The 26,803-nt window shown below is 43.3% G+C and overlaps 1 protein-coding gene across 1 annotated transcript in view; it reads right to left on the bottom strand.

Moving 5' to 3' along the window:
- The window catches only part of nrn1la (neuritin 1-like a), a 44,342-nt gene that overhangs the window by 11,909 nt on the left and 5,630 nt on the right, over positions 1 to 26,803 (bottom strand). The gene's annotated exons all lie outside the window — the stretch shown is intronic.

The raw sequence follows: 26,803 nt of genomic DNA, 5'->3' as shown, positions 1-26,803 counted from the left end.
ATTTAAAAGGTTCAGTGTGTAAGAAAAATTGAATATAAAATAATCCTAGCGATGTTTCCACTGGTGTGTTTCATCTAAAGTGTATGAATTGTAGTTTTCTCTACCATAGAAATGAGCCCTTTATATTTAAATACTTTATATTTACACGGAGGAGGCCGCCATGTTTTTTTTACTGTCGTCCAAACTGGACAAACTAAAACCTTTTGAGTTTTCATGACAACGGAAGTTCACCACACGTTCTCTGTCATGTTGGGCAGGGGAGGGTGAGACGAGGAGCGTTCAGCTGCAACATGAAACTTCACCTCTAGATGTCACTAAATTCTACACACTGAACCTTTAAGCAGGAGTTGACGCCGTTTCTCCACAGGCGGCTGTTTCTCTTTCTAACAGCTGCGGCTGTTGGACCAGCGTGAGATGAGACAAGCGTTCACATAACCAGAGAGTGTGTGCAGCTGCGTGGAGGCAGTGACACTGCTGTCTACACAGCTGCTTGTTTCAATGATAGACCGAGAGGCTGAGTATGATCCATCATACACACAGAGCTGCAGACAGCCGCGGGTCTATCCTCCATCCTCTCAATCATTCAGTGTTCAGAGTCGGCGCTTGATCGATTGCTCACATCAAAGATGAGACACATCACGGCTCATTGACCAGGAGATGGAGATATAACGGAACAATGACAGACAGACACACACACACACACACACACACACACACAACTCATGTTTGAATGCAGCCAGGACACAGTCGCGCAAACTAGCTGAAACTAGAAACACATTTTAAAACCTGTAAAGTCTCAACAGCCAGTGGCTGGTCAAGAATTACTCTAAATCAGGGGCCACAGTTTACACTGAGGGGCCAATAACATGTCCAGCATCCATGCTCAACTCCTGGTTCTTCAAAAAAGCTTCGAAAAATAAAAATTCTTAACAAATGCAGGAATATTTAAGTCTTGTGGAGATGTAGATGCAGAGGACAACGTCTGTCTGGCAGCTGATAAGAAATGTGAGGAGACCATCAAAGACCATCAAAGACCAGTGATTCACCCATAGACTTTATATTAAGATCAACAACACGTCTCCACTGTTAGTGAGCGGTGATGTCGTCCATGTTTACCAACATTCACGATAATTGTCAACAATCTTCATTGAGACTCGTCCACCCGAAGCAGAAACTCTTGAAATTACATGTTTCTTTGACCAACATGAGAAACATTAAACGCACCAGACAAACACTCGCAGCTTCGATGTCGAGAGAAAATGATATCACAGCCTCAGATACCTGATTTCTTTAATGCAGGCTTTTATGACGACCGTGACAGGCTGAATAAAAGAAGTGAAACCCTGTGTAATTCAAGGCAAGGACATAAATTTGAAATAAAATAGATATATATTAATAGATATTTCTGAACAGCAGCGACAGATATTTATCCTGCAATTCAAGTTGAAACAGCAAAAGAAAAAAAAAAAAAGAAGACATCTTTCAATGCAGCGTCAAGAAACTCTGCAGAAACTCAAATCCTCTTTCTGACAAGGATCCGAGCAGCAGCAGCAGATCTGTCAGGTGTCAGGCAGCGGCCCGAGCATGTTGTCAGGTGTCAGCACAGTTTGTCAGGACACTTGGTGACGGAGAACGATCACGACGTGGGTCAGTTCTGTTCGTGTGACGGCTCCGGGGGGGAAGTGACACGTATGACATATCTAAGCTTCGACAGGAGAAAGAATTTTATCCTGCAAATGGCAGGTGTGAGGATGCAATGGAGGATGTTTTATAATTTGGTTTTCTGATTTTACACATTTTTGGACTTCAATTCTGTATTTTTCAGAGTAAAAGATTCTACAGAGGGAACAAAAACGAGCAGGAAACAGTGAGGAAGAAATAAATGTTTGTGTTATGTAAGCGCTATACTCAAAATGCTCCTCACAAACATTAGTACACGTACACACACACACACACACACACACACACACACACACACACACAGTCTCACAAGTCATTTACTTTGTACAAAGCTATTTACAGCGTCTCACCAAAGCCCAGAGCTCTTTATTGAGTCAAGATTTCTTCAGAGAGGTGTGTGTTTGCTTGTTGTGTTCAAAATGAAATAATAATTAACCACCGTGCACTTGTTCTGCACCACAGTTTACAGACGTTTGAATTAACGGCAGACTAAACTTTTTATGTACACACAGCAGAGAAGCAGGTCTCTTGTGGGACGTGTTTGATTAGACTGATCCCGTCTCATCTTTTAAACACCAACAAATGAATGTGAATCAGAGGCCTGAGTCTTTCAGGAGTGTCATGAAAACAGCAGCAGGAATTATTCCATCACAGGCTTTTAACTTTTAACAAATCTTCTTCATCCTCTCACCACACACACACACACACACACACACACACAGCTTCAGTTTGCTCAATCACTCAAGCACTGGAGTCTTTAACGAGTTAAGCATGTGGCCTAAAGAGCATGGACAAGGTGCACGAAAAATAAATAAAAATAAAACCCGTCTTCTAGAAGTTTTACAATAAAAATGTGTTCGATATTTAAATAGACATTTTTATGAATGTTAAATTGTTCTGCTGTTCCAGACTTTTCACATGTCCACGCTGTTTTTAAAGCAGATCTCTTAAACACTAAATAAACGGATAATAATTAACGCTTCAACTGAGCGAAGACTCTTTGATTCCCGACAGCGTTGATTATTCTTCCATCTCAGAACAACATGCCGAGACTCTGTGATGATAATTGGGAAATAAAAACTAAACCCTCTGATCTCTGTTATTAGAAGAATTATCCACACGCACTATTTAAATATGTCCCATAATTATAAATGAAAATTTCAGTCAGATTAACTAATTACTGCTTCTTCTCTTTGCTGCAGAAACATTTTGATATTACTTTTTTTTTAATCTGCATCACAAATTCTTAATAGTTTGTTCAACTTAGAGCAAAATACTTTGAAAGAAAGTTAATAATCAAACAATACTCGTATATTTTATATTGTTATTATTTTATTTTTATATTAAGATCATATAATTTAATCAGTGGGAATTTTTTAAAAACCTGATTAATGCAAGTTCAATTTTTTCACCTTGTTTTGGTCTCACCCAACTTTCCATTTTCACTCTCAGTCACTTTAGTTCTAGAAGCTCGTCAGAGGCATTTGAAGAGATTTTGAGGGACCCAAGCAAAAGGGACCTTTTCCATCTCTGTGAACGAACCTCAGCCGCTCTCGGGGCCCCTTCTCAGCTCGGGGCCTCTCGCAATCGCTTTTCCTACCTTGTTGCATTGCGAGGTCAGACGATCTACAGTGGATTTGTTGAGAGCATTGTTTTTGTTTAAACTGAATAATTTTATATTCACTGTGCACATTTGCTCACAAACTCAGCCGGTTTCTAAAGCTCAGCTTTCAGGAGTGTTCCTTTCCCTGAGGAATCTCAAGCCCGGTAACACAAGAAGCCGAACAACGCTTCTAAAGAGTTTGCTCGTCCCGGAGGAGCCTCGTTGTTGACAGCCAGCTCTCCTGCTGAGCGAAATCATTTTGGAGCTGCCAGTGGCCGATATTTCACGGAGCTACGATGGTCCTCTTCAAGGGTGTGACAGGCACAGATGCATCATGTCATGATTAGTGTACAAGACGGTGAGGATGAAGCTCGTGAAGAGTGTGCGACTGTCCCAGAAGTGGTTTGTCGTGACGAGTATAAGTCAGAGTGGAGCCGCGGCTGCAGCCTGGCAGGTGAACAGGAGATGCTAATTGGGTGAGACACAGCTTCACCACAACTCTTCCCCCTCCTCTCCCCAGAGACCTGCTCTTTAATATTTGATAAACCAGACGTTCTCCCACCCCCCTATTCTCTTTGCGTTGTTTTTTTGTTTTTTTTTTCCACCAGGAAACCTATTGATTTCAGGCAGGGTTGTTCACAGGCCCTGAAGATTATTGGCTTCACTCATCTCCATCAAGTTTTAATGAAGACCTCAGGAGGGAAAACAGCAGGAGATGGAGGAGACAAAAAAGACGTGTAGGAGAAATTGGAGAGGAGGTGGAGATGATGGGATGGACGGAAGCGAGTAAGTGACCAAGAGTGTGAGACTCAGTGATTATAGGTGAGAGGTCACTGCAATACGCCATTTTATTGCTTGTTTTAATTTACTTTTCTGTTTGTGTTTCATTTAGAACAAATTAGAAACATTTGTGAGTTTTAGGGTTTGTTGTTTTTTGAAAGTCTTATCAGATTAGCAATTTCCCTTTAAAATTCTGGTGTTTATGCTAAGCTACGCCTACCATGACAAGGCTCCAGCTATAAAATAAACGATCTTCTCATTTCAAAAGGGTTTATAGCATTGAATAAAAACAATTTCTAGAAAAAGGTGAAATATTACTAACTAGCGCCGTCAAGCGAAAGACAACGATTCGTAATTTAAAGACGACTAACTGCTCTACGTCAAACCGTTTCTCAAACTGCCAACAAGCTCCGAATGATTTACCACGATATTTAAATATAAATTATGTCTATTTCAGCCCATTATATTGATTAAATGGAACTCCACTAAATGCAGGGTACTCCCCAGATGAACTGATTTGAATTCCTACGCATCTTTGGATGAGGTCCTTTTCAGAAAAGTGCTGTATGATTATCTCCACCAGCCACTATTCAAACTGAGATGAGTTCAGCGGGGCAGTTGGGAAATCAAGCCAGGGAGGCACATCTGTTCAATTGGCAGGAATTTGTTGTTCCTGGTTTGGCTTGTAAACTCATTTTCTGTTTGCAAAGCTTGATTGAACTTCTCCCCCCCCCCCCCCCCCCCCCGTGCTGAAGTGACCAGAGTATCTGAGAGGCTACGTGGCCTAAGGCTGGTTTCACACCTGTTCTTAGTTCGGTTACATTAGACTCTGTTTGCACAAAGACCCTTTAGCGGAGGGGGTCTAACTCCCAAACAAACTCAGGAGCAGTTCGTCTGTGGTGCCAATGTGATCCGACCTCGATCCGACCCAACTACCACGTGTGCTCTGCATATTTGAGTGGAATAGCTCCTTCTCCCAGGTGTGATTTGCCTTCTGGGATGTGACAGAGCATGCAGAGCTGTTGCAGCTTACATGGCAGTAGAAGTTAGCCTGAGAGTGAACCACTTACATTTCTAGCTACGCTACCTTAACAAGGTCCAAAGTCAGGGGCCGCCTCCTTCGTTTGAAGAGCGATTGCTTTCCCATTTTTGAAGACTCCTTCAAACACTGCCAAGAAATGCATCCTGCCGTTCCCAAGCGATGAAGGATTAGATTGGTGATCCTTTTGGGGCTACCCACCTTGAATTAGAAGAGTAGCTGCGCGGGTGGCCAAGCTGCACAAGCAGGTGAAACATGGTCTCATCAGTCTACAAGGGATCCACCTTTAGAGACTTCAATTAGTCTTGCAAGGAGCCTTAAGCGTTGAAGAGCTTCCTCAAGAGCAGAAACCTTTAGTGTGACCTACGACCTATGGCCCAGGAATCAGATTCATGAAGTCAAAGTGCTTGTGCAAGGTTTCAGGAAGAGCCACTGGGTTCAGAAAAGGTCAACAGCCTGTTAGTAAGAGAAGAGTAATGTGTCTTCATGTTGCACAGGGTCTGACGCTGATTACTGCGCAGTGCATTCAGGGTACGGCTCAATTCTCCTGTTAGAAGGAATGTGGCTGGAAAAGTATTGAATGAGGTGAAGATTTTTTGAAAATAATTTATGTTCTCGCAGGACTTTCCCCATTAGTCAAGGCTGAACTGCAGACGACCGGTTTGAATTCAACAAAAGAAAAATCGCAGCTTCAGAAAGTTTCTTGGCACGTCGACGCAGACACGGGTCACTCTGACGTTCAGCAGAGCGGAGGCTGACATATGTAGAAAAACACAAAGTAACAGATTGTGAAATGATAGAAAAACACGCTCGACACTACAAATGTTTGTCCGAGTGGACGAGTGACTCCAGCTGCACAGGACACATGAGCGCTGGAGGGAGCAGGCGGATCAATGAGGGGGACCACTGATCGACTGCCTCTCAAACTGCCTTGATTAATATTTGATATCTGAACTAAGACTGAGCCCAAGGAGAGGGAGAGGGGGAGCAGCGGAGAGGTAGAGTGACGGATTGATACAGGCAGTAAGAGAAATCTCCAGGCTTTGCAGACTCGATCGCTATCTTTTTATAAAGGGAATAAAAAGAGATTATGTAGAAAAGCATTTTTCTGAGAGGGCACTGATAAATAGTTCTTGTTTGGCAGGAGGACCATTGATGTCAGGAAACGTTTCTCTCATTGCAGCTTATACTTTAAAATACATTTTAAAAAAAATAAAGAAATGTTAAAGGCTAACATTACTCTATATTTTCGCTCAGTACTTTGTCTTCCCTGCCTGTGGCACTCCCTGAGGCCCCAAACACATTTGTTCTTAGTGAAGACTTTGCAAACAGAGAATCGAACCGTAAGAAAAAAAAACAAAAACCTTGACATCGATGAAGATGTCAAATGTTTAATTTCGAAAATGAGCAGCACAGGTGACAAACATGAACAATGACAAACTGCCTCATTCTTATATTCTATGTTTTGATTAGATTACAACATTTTATTCATAAATTTGTATGTATTCTTAAATGTAGACTTACGATATCAGATTATACAAAGCAAACTCCTGAAATGAGACATAATGCTCATATTCATATTGTGTTAATCTGTCTGCTACCCTTGGTTTTAGCTCCTGTCTCTTTAAGTACGGTGGCCGAGAGAGCTCAACGCACTGCAAATTAAGAAAACAACTTTATCTATTCGATGACACAACACGTGCAAACACATCAACGCTCTGCAAATTGCAAAAAACATCAACGGAAATGTTTCCAGGGGACACAACAAGGAGATGAACCTGCTGTAGTTCAATGCTTTGTGAAGTTATCGAAGTCTGCCGCTCGTCTGTGGTGATCCCTCTCCCAGGAGGCTAAATAGTGATGAGCGCTCATTAAAGCATATGAGCCGACAGTCACACGACAAAGCAACACTACTGGACGCAGCTTTGGGCAAATATTGGAAACAGCAACAGATGTAGATCTATAAGAATCACATTGATATTCAGTGTATCACTCACTGTGGATTCTCTGCTCTGACAACATTTATCTTCCGTTACATCCTCTGACCTCTGCTGTGCTCTTGTTGCTCTTTTAAGTTCCCTCTCTGGCTATTAGACCCATTATCACTGTTGTCCGTCTCTTGCATCGCACACTACGGCCACTTGGATTTAAGTATGTGCAGTGATTTATATTGAAATGATCACACGTAAAGGTTTGAGACAAAAACCTTTGAGGATTAAAGCAGATTAGCTGAACCAAGCTTGTTCTCACGTTCGGAACCAAAGAGTGTAAATACAGATGGATGATGTCTCTTCATTTCCTCCCACCATCCAAAGTATCCGGATACAAACGCTGCCAGTTTGTGCATTTGTGGCCAAACTCAGTAGTGATTGAAATATCTCGAAAATATCTTTCGAATATAAACATAATATTCAGATAACATGAGCAGCTGTGGAGGAAGATTGATTTTGAAGTGAGGGAAAGAAAGAAAAGAAGTCGAATGGACAAAATAAATAAAAAATGCTGAGTCAGGGATAACACAGTCCTGCGTGGCTTCGACCAAAAGTTGCTTTCAGTTGATTAAGTGATTCCATCAAACGAGCTTGAAGGTCGACGTTGGTTTCATTTTCTAATAAGGCCTGTGATTAAAGAACGGCTCTCCGCCTGAAGAGGACGACTCCAAATCGTGTGTTTGGTTTCATCTGAAAGGAGCGAGATGGTCAAACGAGCCGCAGCATGTTGAGAGTCACACCAGACTCCACAGGACCACGCAGCTCCCAACCTGAAAATCCAAAAACCTGAAACTCGTGGCTGTTCTGTGAAATTGATTCCACAAAAATGTCGTCGGACACGAGGAAACATTTAATAGAATTCATTGTGTTGTTTTATAATTTACAGAAGAAATTTAGGTGAGTCAGATCCAGTTTCCCTAAAAGCACGAAAACAAAGAAGGGAAACTCCTACTGGTGAGGGGCTGTAACTGCAAGGCAAAAAAAAAAAAACAACTAACAAACAAATCAATTAAAAAATATCATTCTTTTTCTGTGTGTGATTGTGATGAGGTTCACGTGCCTCATTCTACTGCTACACATACAGCGTCACCTCCGCGTGTGTGAAGTCTCACACAACACGGAGGAAACGGAGCTGAGATTGTTTTAGTTTGAAAAAAAAAGCAGTTGAATGGATGAAGCCTCACTCACATCGAAGTTTTTCTTTTCTTCTCCTCTTTGGTTTTGAAATGAGGAACCACAGCGAGAACACGGTGACGTCCCACTGACAGCAGAGTTCAGAGCAGGCGGACTGGCTGCTGCCGTGTTGCAGACCGACGGACACATTGACGTCATGGTGACGGAGCAGCCATGATTTCTACATTTCTTCATTCCCCCCCCCATTTTCCCCAAGACCCCTGGTAGAGATCATGGTGCATACTGATCTATTCATGAGTCTGGATGTTGCAGAGGCTGCCAAGATCACTGCTGACTGGACTGAAATGCTGCTGATGCCTGCTGCACATCTGACAAACACACACAGTCCCAGGGGAACACGTTCAAATTGATTAGACCTGCAGCTATTTTTCTTCAGCTGTCAATCCATCCCTGAATGATGCACATAACCCCCCCCCCCCACAACCACTTTCCACACACACGCATGTGTTTCCTCTGTGATGCTATGGTGACTTTCACTATGGAAACTTTGGCCTCTGAAGGGCTCCCTTACAAAAAACATATGTAGGACTAATGATGGTACTCAGGGTGACGGGCCTCATCGCGTGAGAAGCAGCCTCCCACTGAGACTGTTTACATCTAGTGTGTGTGTGTGTGTGCTATTTATACGTTTTTCAAGCGATTCATGAAAACAAAAGGAAGAAGATCGCATGCACGTGTGCATAAACAGAGGATGTACAAGGTGTGTGAGCTCCCTGCGTGTTCATTGGACCAGAAGTGAACAACAACACTTTCTAATTAGAGCGGTCCAGGATCAGGCGACTCTTCGCTGTGACTGGGGAACCTGCTCTACAGCACCTTTCCATTAACACCTCCGCGTGTGCGCTCTGCCCGAGGAGGCGGCAGCGCAGAATGAAGTGGACAATATAAAGAAAGAGGCGTCCAATCAGCACGTCCTTCATTTGTGAAGGGCCTCAGGTTCCTGAGGGTGTAACCTGAGGGAGAAAAGTTCAGTGCTTGTTAACAGTAAAAAGGCACGAGAGGGGGTTCGTCTTCAACTTAATGTTCCAGTCGATTGAAGCCTGGATCTGAAGTGCTCCAGTTCCTCCCACACAGGACTCATCTTCCTCCTCAGGTGACAGTCAAAGCCACCGTTTTATCCTCATCCAGTTTAAAAAGTTGTGTTTTTTCATATAAGCTGCTGACGTCACTGAGGACGGTGAAGGGAGAGGGAGGGCGCTGGATTTCCCGAACTTGTGCATCGCAGCTTTGAACGTCCACTGAAGAGATGAGGAGCTTCAGATCTGCAGCGACGAGGAGACGGCAGCTTCCCTCGTATGGAAGCACAGATCCTGTTTTTCCTTCCTGTGAGGTTTGACTGGCGCTCGTTCAGTTGCATCATCACCTGGCACCTGTTTAATGGCTCCTGTCCAGAGAATCAGCCCCAACAGTTGTTTTTCTAGAGGATCCGACTCATTAAATGATTTGGAGAAGAATCAGGAAAATGTTCTGTTTTTTTGTCACCACAACTAAAATATGAAAGCTAATTAAACACGATATAACTTACACGACACTGACTTCTTAAAATATAAAAATATTTTTTTAGCTTTGTTTTCTGCTTTTTCACAATAGATCTGCAAACAGCAGGAAGAATCACGTCCTCACAGTCTTATTTATACCAACAAGCTGTCAGCGCGACTCTGGCAAAGTTACTGCACATGCAGACAGATCCAGCTCCGGTCTTAATATGTTTGGTGCATTAGAAAGTTGGCAGGAGCGAAGCGTTTGATACCGACTCGGCGGACGAGCACAACTTTGCCTCTAAAGCAGAGATGAAATGAAACGAGTCTCGGAGTTTACGCAGAGCTTTTAAGTTTGATCAGCCCTGTGATCAGTGATTAAATTGGTTTTAATCGCAGGGAGGTCTGAGCATGTGTGGGTGCATGTGTGTCCTCTGGTTTGATGTTAATTGGTGAAATTGGAGCTAGTAGCTATATTTTGCATCGTCCTCAGCCCCCCCCCCCCATTGCCGAGCAGCGGCTCGTGAAATAAAAAACGTCTTTTTCTTCCTCAAATCTGACCCTGAATGATTCCTCTCCCTTTTGTCCACCTCTGGAGGAACGTGGAGCTGAGCTGAAGGTGATGGACAAAGTAATAAAGTACTGGAAACACTTTAGGCCCCTGCTGGGTGGCGACTGTAGGTGGATGAATATTCATCGAAACGCTTGCACGTCTGAGGTCACAGCAGGGGGTTCGTCCTGAGAACAGCCAGAACACACAGGCCACATTCATCCTCCTGTGTAAAATGGCTCCTTCTCCTCCTTCTCCTCATGGGACGGTTAAATCCTTTACACATGCCAATGAGCCACAGAGACAGCCTCCACCATCAGGGCAAACACCGACTGCTGATTCAGGTGAATTCAGCAGAACAGGCAGAAACGGCTCCGGCCCTTTCTGTGCTCTGAGCGAAATTAGAATATAACAGGACAGATTAACGTGATATGAATGATTTATGCCAATTCCATCAATATGAGGAGGATAAACGACTTTGCACACCAGACACGTTTTTTTTCCCGTGTTTGCACGTGGTTAATATTTTTCATCGATTTCGCAGAGCGCTTTTATTTTTTCAGGGGAGGATTTTTTTTTTTAGGTTTTACTTCCGACATACACACAATCAGAATGAGTTGCTGACGTCACACCTCTGATAACAACTTCTTGATTTATTTTTAAAATATTTGTCTTATTTTTGTTTTTAAAAAGGAGGTGATGTTTCTGATATGATCCAGCGACAGGCGTCACAACTCCGGACTAAGAAAATGGATGAAACAAATGTCTCACAAACAAACGGGACCTTCCTCAAATAGAATACTCAAGAAAATAATTTATTCACGATTCCAGCTGTTGCTAGCTCTTCCCACTGTCCGATCTGAAACACGTCCTGAAGCGGTGGTATATTGTATATGCAGTTATTTCATCAAGTACAAGTACTGGATCATTGTTGCTTGAGTTGGACTCCGGCTTTCTTTCCTGATGAGCGATTATTTTCAAGTCATCCATTAAATCGTGGCGTGCTTAAAGTGAATGGTGTGGCGCATCGAAAGTAGCCTCTGAATAATTTGAAATTTTGAGCAGTTTATTTGCATCGTCATTGATTTGCCAAACGTCTTCGGTCGACAGAAATAAAGTCAAAAAATATTTTTTAAAAAACAAAGACCAGCATTTACCAAATTTGCTCATTAATAAAAGTTGCTATGGTTTCACTCGGTAGACGTTGTCAGCAGAACATCCAGAACTTCCACTTTGTATGCCGCTGTGGTCGTTGCTCCACAGCAACACTTCCTGAGAAAATCAATCGGATTCCACAACCAGGTAAATACTCGGAGCTGCTACAGTGCAACCAGCGGCAAACAAGGGCGTCACCTGTCTGAGAAACGAGCACGAAACAAACAGGTACTTTGTACAACTGCTGCAAAAAGCTCCGAGAATAATAAAAAAAACTTTGTTTACTACTTCGCCCAAGAATAAACTCGTCAAAACTGAATTCCAGATTTTATTAACTGGGCTCCCACTGGGCTCCAGTATCATTTATCTAACAGATGAATCCCCCCCAAAAAAATCAACCACTACCACTGCAGGTTGCATCTCATCACATATTCAGACACAGTGGGTTGATAAGTGCTGTCGACTGCGAGTGCATCTGCTCCCTGCCTCTCCAGACTCGTACAAACTGACAGGTGTAGTTCCCCGAACCGACCGTCTGCTGCTGTCAGTCGATAGTTTCAGAGCAGAAAACGAACATCTTCATCACTGAGGCTCCGCCGGCAACCGACTGAAACATGAAGCTCGCTCGGTTTTTGTAGGTGCAGAGAGAATAAGTCTTATGAAGGCACGACCTCCGCGAGCGTGAGGAAGCTGTGATCAGGTGAGCAATCATTAATGATTATTTAGACAGTTTCCTATTGTTAACTATCTACTTGAGGAGCTGTAACAGTCAAACACTCATCATATTTGAAAAGACACTAGTTTAGCAAAAATTCAAATTTCAAAGAAATTGAAATTCAAGTTAGAATATGAAATCAAAATTCAGTAAAAACAAAAAGGCTCTCGAGTAAAAGTGTTTTTCTAAAAATAAATAACTGAGTCAGCCGACCTGATTTCGTCAGGCAGGTCGCTCCAGAGCCTCGGGGCCCAGACTTCAAACTCTTCCCCCTTCGGTTTTCATCCAGGTTTCTGGAACATGGAGAGAGGCCTCGACGAAGAGCTTTACAGTGTTGTAAAATCTCATCTGCAAACATTCTGGGAGCCAGTGTAAAGAAAGCTGACGCAGTAATCCAGATGTGATGAGACGCAGGATGGTTTCAGCGTCTTTATATATAAAAGTACAATTACTTTGTTACTGTAATTTACATTGTTATGGATCTGTACTCTACTCCACTACAGTTTTACAATGAATCGCACATTGTTTTTTATATAAATACATTTAGTAAACTTCTCCCTGACGAGATGGGAACTGGTTCACTCATCCAATCAGAGCAGGCAGGTAACATTAGGCCCCGCCTCCTTCAATTAGGTAAGAGGCCACCATCGAGACTCAACCATAATAATGTAGGAGACAAACATCTGGGAGCAGGAGAGTACTTTTGCTTTTAACACTTAAAGGTCCAGTGTGTAAGATTCAGGTGAAAGGGAACTATTGGCAGAAATTTAATGTAGAATAATCCTCATGATGTTTTCACTAGTTCATTTCATCTAAATTATATGAATTGTAGTTTTCTTTACCCCAGAAAAGACCCTTTATATTCAATTACTTTATATTTACATCGAGGGGACCCTCTCTACGGAGGCCGCCATGTTTTTTACATTAGTCCAGACTGAACAAACTAAACACCTTTTGAGTTTTTATGACAATTAAAGTCTACCACAGTTTCTTCTTCATGTTTGGAAGGAGAGGGGGAGGGTGAGTGGTGTTCAGCTGCAACATGACACCTCAACACTAGATATCACTAAATTCTACACACTGTACCTTTAAGTATAAGTATTAAAGTATTATTTACTAAAGTATATATTTAAAAGCAAGTACTAACTTGCTAATAAATCATAACGACTGAAAACGAATGCATTTTATTTATTAATTTGACAGAAGCTTTTATCCAAAGCGACTCACAACACGAGGCACAACACTCGAGCCTCACTTTGTTGGAGACCTTGAAGCACAAAGAGCCAAATCTGTTCAATCAGACTGAAGGAGATCAGTTAAGAGGAGCAATTAGTCCACAGTAAATGGGAGTCGAGCACGTTCAGGTGTTAGGAGAGAACATCAGCTGCTTCATCCATGCTTCACTGTAAGTGGCTCATTCATTAGCTTTGTTTGCCACCAGCTGACAAATAACGTCCCATCAGATTTATACAGAGAAGTGTATTAAAGGGAAGGCAGAGCAGGACGTTACAGCAGCGATCAGCTGATTTTGTTTGTCTACAGAACGACAGTTTGTGTGGTTGGATGTGGTCCCTTCAGCCTGAGACCCCAGAGTACCTTAAAGATATATTTTTTAAGAACGGCCCCTAAAGAGCAGAGTCCGAACAACAACTGCCCGAAGGCGGACTGAAGACATCATGTTCTGCAGGAACACTGTGACCTCCTCCTCTGACCACCTGAGCCTGATCAGTTCGTCCTTGAATGACGTTTGTACCAAATTTGAAAAAATCTTGAGGTCACAGGAATGAGACGGATGCTTTCAGATCACCGGCACGGAGGCATGAAAAAAACTCATTAACTTTCAATGAAGCAGTTTTTAGCGTCTCTTGATGACATCACTAAAAAAAGCTTTCTGGTCCCCCTCACAGGGAAAATGTGAAATCACCATTTCTCTAAATGCAGCGCTCCCGGTCTCAGAGCCACTAACACCAACACTGTGCCGCATTATCACGGCAACATCTTCCAAAGTCCCAGCTCTTTGCTCTGAGCTCATCTCAGTTCACCCGGCGCATCCGCTGCTCCGAGGTCGTCTCCATCCTCCGTTCCAAGAAAAACAAGATGCCATTAAGACGCCGGTCAACAGAGTGAAACGACTGCAGTGTTGTAGTGTTCAGTGACTGCATGTTGCTGATGGGTGTACAGTGTCTCCACCAGGTGATACAGTATATGCCTGTGGCAGAGCGATCAATAAGTGAGTGCAGACTGCTGGAGAGAGAAGAGGGAGGAGACGCCTCGACTACAGCACTGCTCTATGTGTTCTCCTGTTCATTTAGAAAGTTATTGTCTTCTGTTCTGATGTATTTTTTAATGTATTCTACAGTTTCAGCATTTTTTTTCTTTATTTATTCACAGCAACAAACTCTGCTGTGTTTTACTAACTATCACTGGATGAAATCCCAATTTGATGTAGGATTTAGTGACAAATAGCTGCATAATAAGGCTCCGCCGTGGCTTTAAGTTGCTGGTGCATAGCCAATTACACAGAGCGACTGCCAAGCCCATATTGAAAACCAACATTGAGAGTGATTAAGGTGGGTTGAAGCCCAGACGAGCCGGCACCACAGCTTACAAAGTTGGGCAGATCAGAGGGAGTCTGAGGTGAACGTTATCCGATACTGGAGGATTGTGGAATAGTGGACTGTCTTAATCAGCGTCTCCTCCCGATAACAAACAAACAAGAAGAAAAGATTAAAGCGGATTGTACTGATTAAAGTAGTTTCCTTTTCCCGATTCAAAATCTGCAGTAAGTATTGCAGCAACATCATGAAAACAAATAAATGCATTAAAATAACTACCAGAAGTTCACAAACTTAACGCTACACATCGTCTGGGTTTAGCTTCAGACAAGGAGCGAGATAACTAAAGTATTTTTTTATGTTTCTTGATTGAAAATTTGTCAAAGTCATTCCTCGCTCCAAATAAATGATTTGCAAAACGTTCTGTCAAACCTAAAACCTAACACGATAATTCACCTGCTACTTACCTGAAGGCGGAACTTTACGTGGAACAAATTTAGCTACTTTAGCGATTCCCTTGCCACAAACCGCGAAGTAATAAAGTTGATCATTAATGAAAAGTGTAGAAAAGAACCTCGTCTTTCTCAAAGCAGATACAGAACTGAGTCAGAGCCTCAAAGTCCCACATCCGCCTGCTGCGTTAACCCAGTTTGTTTCTGCCTTCCCAGAACACTTCTCCTGCTCAGCCCCTACGAGAGCTCACATCATAACGCTGAAAGATAAAGTGACGATATGGAAAACACTGTTTTTTAAAAACACAATTAAATCTAGCATCTCTAAATCCCACTAACGAGCACGTCACAGCAATTAATGGAATCAAAGCTAAAACGTTTTCCTCGAAGCTGAGGCAGCATGTGTCATTCAGTGATGCTCGAAACAAGACGGACAGATGTTTAAAAAATTGTTGCATGGACGACACGACAGCTCCTCAAAACTGAGCCACAAGATCCCGCCCCCTGGTGGGTGGCAGAAGTATCTGTAATAAACCTGGGACATGAGACAAACCATAAAGTCAGAGAAAGTTTGGTTTGAGGTGTAAACTATAAACGTCGTGATTGACAGCTGAGATTGTCGAGCACTTGTATCAGTGAGACCTCAACTGGGAAGCTCCGCCCCTTAAAGCTGCCGTGCCGACAGTAACGTTCAGGTGACAAAGTCGAGCATCTGAGGATCAATGGTTTGATGAAGATCAGACTTTCTAACTCCGCAGGGCGCCGTTCACTTCCTGTCTCTAAATACAGGAGAACAGTCAACATGTTTTTCTTCTAACGATGACTTTAACCACATCATGTGACCATGATGGACCCAAATAGCAGAAACCTGACACGGGAGGAAGTTCAGAAAATTCTAAGTGATCAATCAGACAAACTTACAGTCGGATGGTTCAGGCACCAAGAAACTCAGGAATCCAAACTCGAGTTCCAGGAAGCAAAACACAGGAAACACGGAGAGGAGACACCAGGAGAGACAAAGGGTGAGGAGCAGGGAGGTGAATGATTGGACTCAGGTGAAACACATCAGAGCAGAACAATCACAGGAGCAGGAAACCAGTCTAAGACAGGAAGTAAAGCACGGTAAGAGACTCCAGAGTAAAACAGGAAGTACCGGCAAAAGTCAAGAGAGAGGGAAAATAAAAACTAAAAGTCCAACCCCCTAAAAAGTCCTAAAAGAAACTAAATTTAAAAGTCCAACGAGTCTTTGCCAAGGCGTTTGCAGGGGCAGGTCCAAACAGAACGACCTCTGACCTTAACATAAATAAAAACAACAAATCACAAAACACATGGACGGTGCATTCATCCAATCAGCAGCGAGCCAGGTGCCTACATTAATTTGTTAGAAATGAATGCTGTTGTTTTTTCTTACTTGCTGTATTAGTTTGCGATTTGCCATTTTTAATTGTTGTCGTGTTTTGTGATTTGCACTTCAGCGCCTCCACAAAACTGTAATCCTTCCCTAAACCAGGTTGTCCCTGGACACAGCAGCAGATAAGTCACAACCAGATCTTCTCTGTAGCACTGTCACAATCTCAAACTGTCTCCTACATGCAGCTGCATTCAATTCTGTGATGCACCACCTGAATTACTGCACAGCTCATGTCAGAGGGTTTGTGTGAATTTCAAGTACATACAAGTCATTCTAGGAATTCATTGTATTCTTGAAAATAAAACTCAGCCTGGAAAAAAAAAGAAAAGATGTCGGGTAGTATTACACGAATAAAACTTGGCAGTAAAAATAAAAGTTCAAGTGGGTTCACCTCCGTGAATTCCCCCGTGCTCCTCTACAACATTTCATCCCAGCGAGTGACACCAAACACAGCCTAATAAAGTTGGACAGAAACACAAAAGACTTTCTGCACTTTTGGAAATAAGTCAGGATACGCTGATGAATATGTATTAGGTTCAGTTTGAACCGATGCAGCACATGTGTAAAGTGAATTCCTCCAGAAACCGACTCTGATGGGAACAACCTCACACTCACACGAGACGATCTAACGTCGGCAATCCGCTGAGTGGGAGCGACTGATACATTTATCTGAGAAACAGAAAGTGGAAGCTGGGAGGAATTTTAAGAGTGGACAAAAAAAAAAATGGGAGGAAAGTATAAAGGAGGCTCTGGGGAAAGTTGGGACGATGGAGGAAGAATGAAAGGAAGAAAGATTTGTGAGGAGAAAAGGGGGGGGGGTGTAGTGGTGGTGACAAAGACGTGGGGAGAGGAGGACACCTTGAGAAGGAGGAAGATGAGGAGTAAATGACAGACGTTCAGGGACGTGAGCAGCCGTTCAGCTGAGGTGCAAGTTTTCTGTGAGGGAGTTCGCTACAGAGGAACATAACTGGTGTACTAGTATTAAAAAATCATATAAATTTAATGAGAAAAATCATAATATCACAAGAATAAAGTTGTAAAACGACGAGAAAAACAGATATATTTATATTTGATATTATATATATGAGGTGTTCTGCTGGTAAATATCGGTGAGTCTTTGAAACAAAGGAGGCAGTGATGTGTGGTGAATGTTCTTGGTGATTTCCCTATTGATCTCTCACACACACACACATATACACAAACATACACACACACACACACACACACAGACACACACACACACTCCTGCATTAGTTTTAGTCCCATTAGATCAACATTGGGACGATTAAAAGACTTTGGAACACATGGTTTTCTTGGAGGAAGTTCACCTTTCAAAAAATGTGTGTGAGCAAAGTGGTCCGGGATCCTCCAGGTGTTTAAAAGCTGCGGACACACACACACACACACACACACACACACACACACACACACACTGACTGTTGCACCTCAGGAGGTGGAGGATCTAATCATTTTGGCAGGAAGCTTTTAACATCAGTGCCAGTGCTTCATTCAGCAGACTTGCTCCCATCAGCCCCTTTCGTGCATCACGACGGGGCCTGACAATAAAACAAACGCACCCGACCACAGGAGAGGAGCGGGAGGTGCCACATGAAAGCATCAGCTGTTCCTCAGCAAACATACATCTCATCATGGAATACGTATTTGTAGTTTGAAGATAACGAATAAAACCCTTCGAATGCGTTTGATTAAAATCTCAGCGGCTGCACTTTGGCCTGTTCGGACTCCTCGGCCCTCGTTTGCTCGCCCTCTGTCTGTGGTCGGTTTAGACGAAGCTGCCAAGTAATTAAAAACAAATGAGTGAAATCTCTGCACATTCCAGCTGCTTTCTGTTGTCCGCTGGTGTTTTCACCAGCAACCTGCTGAGCAATTAACTCGATTCCTCGCGGTGACGTTAAAATAAAGGAAAATCAGGAGAAAGTTGAAATGCTTCCGAAGATCCACCGTTCTGTGACTGACCTCTGGGACGTCCGCTGAAGTCAGGACCTCGGCACAGAGACACAGTGTGTGAGCAGAATCCCTCCACTCTCACGGGGTTTTTGTTTTTATGCCTTCATGACAAACCCCGAGATAATTACTGCGTTTATAATCCACTGTCTCTGAACATTTGTGATTCTTCTCAGGGCTTATGCAAATTTTGCCTTGCTCTAAAAATAATGAACATAGTTTTTGTCAGAATCGCACACGGCTGCGGCGTGTGCTTTATTTGTAAGTGGCCAGGCAGCATAATGAGGTGCTGCGTGCAGGAATACACAACATTATATAACAGCCCATCAGAGAGCACTGAAATGGCACAAATAACGCTCAGGACCACGCAGCTGCACAGAGAGGACACCTAATCTGACGCTGCGGGGACCGGCTTCACTTTCAGCAACTGCTGGATTTTCTCGTTTTAAAACAAAAGTGTGATGATCCTCACTGTTGCCGAATCACTTTCAAACCCGATATTGAATCATACATCTGTGGAACAGCATCCGGAAGCTTTGTGTAAGATGTATTATAGATATGATAAAGCAGGGCCGGGAAGTTATTTCTTCTTTATGGTTTGGTTGTGGTAATGTCATCAGACAAAGTCATGCATCTGTCAGCACTTCAGCTGCATTTAAAGGGGCTTTATGTTTATGAATGTCAGCGTGTACGTTAATGGTGCTTATGGAAATGTTTGGAATATGTTGCAGCGCCCGTCAGTGGCGACAATGAAATCTTATGGGGCAACTGCGACAGTCTATGAAAGGCTTAAAAAGTTATTCTGGGTCTTTGCCAACATGACACAGGTCTCACTCAAGTTTCACTCTCCAGTCTCCTGAGACTTGGGTTCTTGCCGGAAGATGGAGGCAGAAAAGTGAGTGAACGAGAGAGAGAAAGATTTGGAAAGAGGTTAGAAGAAGAGCTCCTACACACAGAGAGAGAGAGAGAAAGAGAGAGAGAGAGAGAGAGAGAGAGGCAACCAGGGGGACCTGATGCCCAAAGAGGAGGCCATTTATTGGGTTGGACATATTGCGGAAGTTGCCCCATAAGATTTCATCGATTACTGCCGTTCACTTACACATCCACATTTTTAAAACACTGAAAAATAAACCTTTATCCACTCAGAGGCAGCAGCCCAGATGTTCTTCTCCCCAGCCACAAAGTAATCCCTCGGCACTCTGGGGTCAGATGGGATATGCAATTCCCTCGACGTGTTCTGGGCCACCGCAGTACGGGGAAGTGGCCCCTGTTGCCTCACCGCAAGAAGGTTCCTAGTTCAAATCCTGGTTTGCCTCTCGTCCTTCTGCGTGGTCGGTTGTGTGTTCGACTAAATTGAGAGTCGGGGTGAATGGTTGTTTCTGTATGTTGTCGTCAATTACCAACCGACCTAATCCTTAATCTCTTGGACTGTGGGAGTTAAATTGTGAACGTGTGTTAGTTTCTTCACTCAAGAAAGTTTTTCGAAGAACGTGAATTATTTTAATTGATAAAACGTTTCCAGCATATTATATCCAGGGTTGCTTTGCCTGCTTGAAGCTGTGACCTTTTCCCCTGAGGCAGAGTATTGATTTGCAATATGTTAACATGTTTGCGGAAAAACAGATGCAAGTTCCTAATCTAACAGGATATAGATCACAACGCTGAGAGAAGTGGTCTCCACTGATCTCCTGTTAATTTGATCATTTACAGCCATTTATGCCCGAGCACGACACAGCGATTAACAGGGCCTCATGGGAAACTGTAACAATATCAGACGTGTTCTTGACTAATTGAGAAATTGCCCATATGTCCTTCTGGTGTGCCCTTGGGCAAGGCACTTAATCCTGCAACCTGCCTCCAATGATGCCAACAGCAGATGGGTCAATCGAGCGTACAGCCCCTCTGCTTAGGAACGGAATCGGACCTACGAGAATGTGACGGTGATAATACCCCCCACCCCCCCCACCCACACACACACACACACACACACACACAAGTGACATCCAGCCTCTGGCCACCATTTGGTGCATTATTCAGCCTAAAAGCTTGTTAGGCAGAGCTCACAACGGAATCACAATGAAAGATTGATGCGTAAAAAACAGTTAAGTTTGCCGGCGTTATGCAAAGCAAGCGGTTGAGAGACGGGCGTGTAAAGGCAGAGCTGGAGAAACAGCACGAGGAAGCTGAGACACACGGCGACAAACACAACAACCACACGCAGAAGATACGAAAGAGTGAGTGACAACGAACAACGAGGGGAGAGACGCAAGGAATCCTGGAAAACCAGAGAGGAATCTGAAAAGACAGAGAGCGAGGGGGCGAGAGAGGGAGAGAACAAGGGAGAGGACGAGAGAGAGGACGAGGGAGAGGGAGCGGTCTCAGATGAATTAATCAAGTTCTCCCTCAGGCTCAAGCTAACATCTCCAGATGAGACACAACTTACAACCTCTCCACAACCAAGTCAGAAGCACACACACACACACACACACACACACACACACACACAGAGCAGTCTGCAGCAGTAATACACTACAGACCAGTAGTGAAAGCTTTTATGATAAAACTATAAAACTAGTAGCCACAAGAAGGTTAAAGCAAAGACTGGACAGGTTGAAAGAACATCAGAAATATTAGTTTTTAATTAAAATAATGATTTGATGACGACACATTACGTTGATTGAGGATATTTGATGAATAAAGATGTTTGATCTCATTATCAGTGATATTCCCTCAATAATCAGCTCAATGTCTCGACTAATGTTCGGATCTCTGGAGTCTGATTCTCAGGCTGAACTGAAGTGAAAGGTGAGAAGTCAATTTGAAGGGAGGTGATTCACTTTGGGGAACACTTGGCAGTGATGAAGCGAGTGAGCGTTGAGTCAAACTCTTTTAGAATCTCGGTTATTTGTCACGTTATTATGTTTTCTTTCATCGTTTCCTCGTATTCTCCCTCACTCTCTGTCTTATAAAGTCGGAGCAAATGGACCGTGCAGAGTCATTGATCCAGCAGCTCGCACATGCATGCACACACACACACACACACACACACACACACACACACACACACACACACACACACAGGGCGCTCCCCTGTGAAGAAGACAAAGTGGGAGGTATATTGTTGTGGACTGAGCCACTGACCCTCTTCTCGAGTTAATGAGCTTTTATTGACTTCAGCACCTGAAGCTGCTGCTGTAACTTATCACTGTTAGCACCTCAGTCCCCAGACGCACAACACGCAGGGGAGCACGCACACACAGATCAGCAAACACACGTTATATCTGTTTGAGTGTGTGTGTGTGTGTGTGTGAAGATCCCTGGAGGCATCACAACACACAAAATACACAACTTCAGCTCGTGGTGTGCACACACCCACAACTCCAGGGAAACGTAAAGACAGGATTTAAACGTGTTTATATCATTTGCATAAATTCCATCAGACCTGTCAGATATCTCATGTTTTTTATATTATTATTTAGAATTCAGTCAGTTGATGTGTGTGAAATTGTTTTTTTTTATCATGTAATAAACTATATTTCCTTCATTTTGTCTGAGTTCTGCACATGATATGTACGCACCACGAAAGTTCAATGAATCTATAAACAAGTTTCAAATGTAACGTGGCATATTTAATTACTTTACTAACTTTTTGATGTGAACTTTCATCAGTTGTGAACTTTCCATCCCTCCGAAGCACATCACATTGATTCTGCTTCTCTAACGTGCATGTTTGAAATGATTTATTATTGGGATGAGTTGTCAGAGTGTTGTTTTAAACGCTGCATGAATGCAACATAGTTAGTTTTGTTTCACTCATTCATCCAAACTGAAATTACAGCTTGCGTGTTCGCAGCTTCAGCTTCTCTGCTCCATTATTCTACTAGTTCCTCCCTGCTGCTCTTCTCACTCCCCTCTGGCACTGTGTCCACCATTGTGTCACCATTTTGTTCAATAAAAAGTTAATGAGGGAAAATAAAGCCCTCCCAGCTAATGGGTTCGCTAATGGACTTTTAGCCAACTTGTTAATTTGCAATATGGCTGCTAACGGGACAGTCAGCAAGAGACAGTTTATGTCTCATGACTGTTTGTGTCTCTGCTGTGGAGCAGAAATATCAAACAGGGAAGGTTGAATAAAAGTAACTGGTGCAGAAGAGCTAATGAACTAAAACAACAACGTTTGGGATTTTACTGGTCGTCGACAACAGAGATTTGTGAGATTTGGCACCACAGTTTGAGCCAATAGATCCTTTTCACAGTGGCCATTAATGAAACGGCAGGTAAACAGGTTTGAATCCCAGCTTCTTCTCTCTGTGGTCCTCGTTTGAGCTGTGCACGGACCCTGTGATGCTCAACAGCCAATTCATCTGGACTGATGGACACCTGCGCCTTTTCTGTGATGTGTCAAAACGTGTCCTGTGAAGACGACCTACGTATCACGAGTTATTCTGTAGCGTGGACAACATAATTTATTTATTATACTTTTGTTTCTCAATATATAAAACTGAGGAAACATTCCTTCACTGCATTCTTTCCCTCTCTCTACACTCCTGCTTTTCCATGTTACCTTCCTGCCACTGCAAACAAACAACTGGGCCTCCACCTGCCTGCCTGTGTCTCCGTCCTGCAAACTGCCTCCTCCTGACCTGTCTACCTGCCTGAGTCCCAGGAGACTCGTTTGCCTGCTCTCTGGTTGCCAACTGTACGCCCGTTCTTCGACTAGCGATTCATAGTAAAGTCAAAATTGTGCCTGTTCACTCCGCAGCCTCCTTCACCTGATACACAAACCGTTACAGACACTTTCCCGTGTTTCACAAAGGAGAGCAACATAAACACAAGAAACAAAGCACACGTGAAATAAATATAATCTATTAAGTTTCTACGTAAAGAAAATGTTTGAACTCCTTCACAATTTAGCCCTTAATTAAAAACAGGTTGTTCACTGCAGCCCACTCCAACAGTGTTTTCATGAATAAATAAATATTTTTTGTCTAAAATTTCGTCCACCTGCATTTTTGCACACGGGGAACAAAATATTAATAGCACCGATCAATCAGACTGAAAAGCCGCACACCATCACAAAGTGGAGCCTGACATATTATCATGGAGATTATCTGTGGCACAGTGTGAAGGACTCACTCGAGGAGAGAGCACACTTCTGCTAAGACCCCGAATGAAACCACAAGAAATCTGCACCAAAATCTGTTTCCAAACTCTTTCCACTTCCTTCCACCAAGTTTTGTGTTAATCCGTCCTGTAGTTTTTGCTGAATCCTGCCGACTAACAGACAAACAATCGAACAAATACACAAATTAAAAACACCACACTTGAGGTGACTGACTATGTGGTCGAGTACTAAAGGTGGAAATCACACGACGGCAAAAGCTCGATCGACAACACAAGTTAGGACACAATCACAATCTCTTCTCACACTGTGCCGTCCTTCAAACCGTCTTCGTCTTCACACGTCAAACTAAGAGAAGCTGGAGTCGGATGTATTTCTGTCGTGTGACGGAGCGCTCACTTTAAACGGTGTGTGAGGATTTCACACAGGATGTTTCCACAGAGCTGCCAATTAGGGACAGAAACAAACATCTGTCTCGGAACATTAAGCTTAAGAGCATCGTGTTGTTTAGGTTTAGTGTCATTGAGAAGTTGTGAATTTTGAGTTGTTGTTGTTGAATCCAGCTCCGCGTCTCTAAACCTTCACCTCTATTCCCTTCGGACCGCACACACGCTCACACAAACAGGAAGCCACAGTCCAAAGGAAAAAACCGCCTCAGCGTACACAGTATGGAAATCTGACCCCCTCCCCCGTCCCTGGAGCCGTACGTGTTGTGTGTAGTTATGAACATGTGTGTATAAATTATTGCACAAGAATCTAAGTGGATCCTTTTGAATTCTCAACTCCCAGTGAATAATTACAGTTTGGGTTTGATGCTGTGGTGTTGACAGCACGCGGTGATTGTAAGAGATCACGTGACTGTTCCACTTTACATTTACACATTTACATACCTGTGTGTTTCATCACGCATGTGTGTGTGTGTGTCTGGATGAAGGTGGCGATTCTTCTATTGACTGACTGCTTCAGTAGATTTCTACAGGCAATTAATCATTTGTCTTTTCATCCGTGCTTTCAGACACTGAACCAGGAAACGACTCTAATTTTACAAACAAGCAACAATTATGGAAATTACGAGCGTCGATGAATCACCTGCTGGAAAAATAACATGTTTTTCAGACAATTTGGACGGAGGATGAACCGTAAACTGAAAAGGTGCAGGGAGGGGATGAAGAGACTCAGACGAGTGCGAGTAGCGGCATTTATTCCAAAGATTTTTTTGTACATGAAAGATAAAAGAGTGAAAATCCTCAGAAGCCCCTTAAAACTTTAGGTTGTGGAAAGGTCACAAGCTTTTAAGATTCTTACATAAGAACAGCTTTAAGTGTCGTGAACAGCTCAGGCACAGACGACTGCGTCTTCCTCAACTTCACATCTCTGATGACTTCAGCTCTGGTTTTTTCTGTTGACTCCGTTGCGTCGCTCCGACTGTGTCTGACGGAGTTGTTTTCTCTCTTGTCTTCAACCCTGCAGCCACAAACTGTCCACCTTCAGCTCCCACAGACACTGAGATGTTCATTCATACGAGCACGCAAAACCAAATACGCACAGGTGCACGAGGGCAGGCGCAGGCGTGCGTATACTCCCATCCGCCGAGGCGTGCACATCTTTTTTTAATGCTCGAGTCACTTCACATCCTCGCAGGTTGTGCACATTTATTGAAACAACCACCATCCTTCCACCTCAACTGTGGAGAGATGCACACAAACACAGACCCACAAGAAAAAATACTTCAAAATAATCAAACCGCTATTTTAAAAGGAAGGCGCAGGAGAGCCCTCGCTGAATGTAAATCACGTCAAAAGAACAGTTCAGTGTTTCGGGGAAATGTGGCGTCGCTGTTTTTTATTCAAGGACTCGTTTGTGTGCATGAAGTATGAATCCGGGGGGGGGGGGGGGGGGGGGAGCCTAGCTTAGCATAAAGACTGAGCTGGAGGGGAAGAAGAAAATGGCCGATGTTCACATCAGAGGCCGCTGTTTCATTTTGGATGTGGTGGCGTCCAGAGTTCAGTGCGTGTCTGAATTGCGACTATTCGGCATCAAACCTTAAGGCCCACGCTCACTGTCGAGCATTGAAGCAGACGCACATGTTGTATCATTTGTTTCACATGTTGTCATTATTGAACTAGAGCTGATTTCTGCTGCTTTGGTTTCAGGTTTATTCTTAACTCACCGACATGAGCGTCACATCCAGACAGAAACTGGTTTCATGATTAAATCTGATGAAACCCCTGCACAAGAGTGAAGCTCTTAATATTTAGAAACAGATCATACATGTGAAGGTTGTGGGTTGTGCGTCATTTTCAGTGACATTTTCAACACTGGGATTTATTTCCTGTCAAATATTTTATCCAGATGAAGGTCTAGTGGCAGGAAGCTTGTTATTTTAATAGTTGATAGTAGACGAAGGTCTATGAAACTTCACAAATCAATATTTTTTATGTCAACTGTAAAACCGCAGGATAATGTTGTGAAAGCTTGGAGTGAATGAGTCCATGAAGAAGTAGACGGGAGTTTGGAGGACGCATACCTCCGACAAGGTTGACATTGCGAGTTGTCACCTCCTCGTCGTCGTTCTCTGCAGGAAAATGGTGGATTGCTCTCTCGGGGAGTTGCTGCCTCAAGTGAAGGAGTTCCAGAACCACAGGGTCTTGTTCATGAGCGAGGGGAAGATGTTGGAGACCCCGAGCGAGGGTTAGGGTTCGGGTCTCCTCCTAGTTGGTTGCACATCCCAGCCGGCCCAGAAACACACCCAGGAGGAGTGAGTCAGGGGACAGGGACGTCTGGAGAACCCTTCTTGACCAGCTACCGGCTGGTCGCGTGATGTTTTTACACCAAAGTGACTAAAATAATAAATGGTAATCTGAGTGTTTATTACTCTGACAGGCGTGATCACATGTTCATGCCCTCTAGAGGGACGACAGATCACATTTTGACGACGTGTGTACGTGACTCGTTGTCTTCTCTGCTAATGTAAATAATAAAAAACTACCAACACCCACTAACATCCGGCTTTCATCTGCAATGGGAACGATGGAAGTGATGGAAACAAGAGACACAGATGAGAGGGAAGATGCAACACTGGTGAGACGACGAGGTGAGAGGGATTCGGAGGT

Source organism: Paralichthys olivaceus, chromosome 7, assembly GCF_024713975.1.
Source record: "Paralichthys olivaceus isolate ysfri-2021 chromosome 7, ASM2471397v2, whole genome shotgun sequence".
Taxonomy (NCBI): Eukaryota; Metazoa; Chordata; class Actinopteri; order Pleuronectiformes; family Paralichthyidae; genus Paralichthys; species Paralichthys olivaceus.
Note: the sequence above shows the minus strand (reverse complement) of the source record. Positions and strands in the feature narration are given on the sequence as shown.